General features: G+C 51.2%; 1 long non-coding RNA gene across 16 annotated transcripts in view; it reads left to right on the top strand.

Moving 5' to 3' along the window:
- The window catches only part of LOC102677662, a 44,688-nt gene that overhangs the window by 7,461 nt on the left and 36,983 nt on the right, over window positions 1-244 (top strand). The gene's annotated exons all lie outside the window — the stretch shown is intronic.

Here is a 244-nt window from a genome sequence, read left to right as displayed (position 1 = left end):
TATTCGTTTACACTACCCGGCCACCTTTTCGACGCGGCGCGCTCGGGGGCGCCCCCGCGCGCGTTAGTCATTTTCAGTTCATTCAAATAATCACAGAGCGGAACCGGATAGATAGGGGTTGGAGGGGCGAAACGTTTCGTCGATCGTTGACCGGCTCTGTTATCGAGCCATCGCGAATTTTAATCGCTTGTCGAAACTGTCCGTCATACTTCAAATCGTGGTATTTTACTACCATTTTTCCCCT

The sequence above is a fragment of the Apis dorsata genome, unplaced genomic scaffold (assembly GCF_000469605.1).
Source record: "Apis dorsata unplaced genomic scaffold, Apis dorsata 1.3 scaffold_264, whole genome shotgun sequence".
In the NCBI taxonomy this organism is placed as follows: Eukaryota; Metazoa; Arthropoda; class Insecta; order Hymenoptera; family Apidae; genus Apis; species Apis dorsata.
The sequence above is the reverse complement of the archived record's forward strand: the minus strand, read 5'-3'. Positions and strand labels throughout refer to the sequence as shown.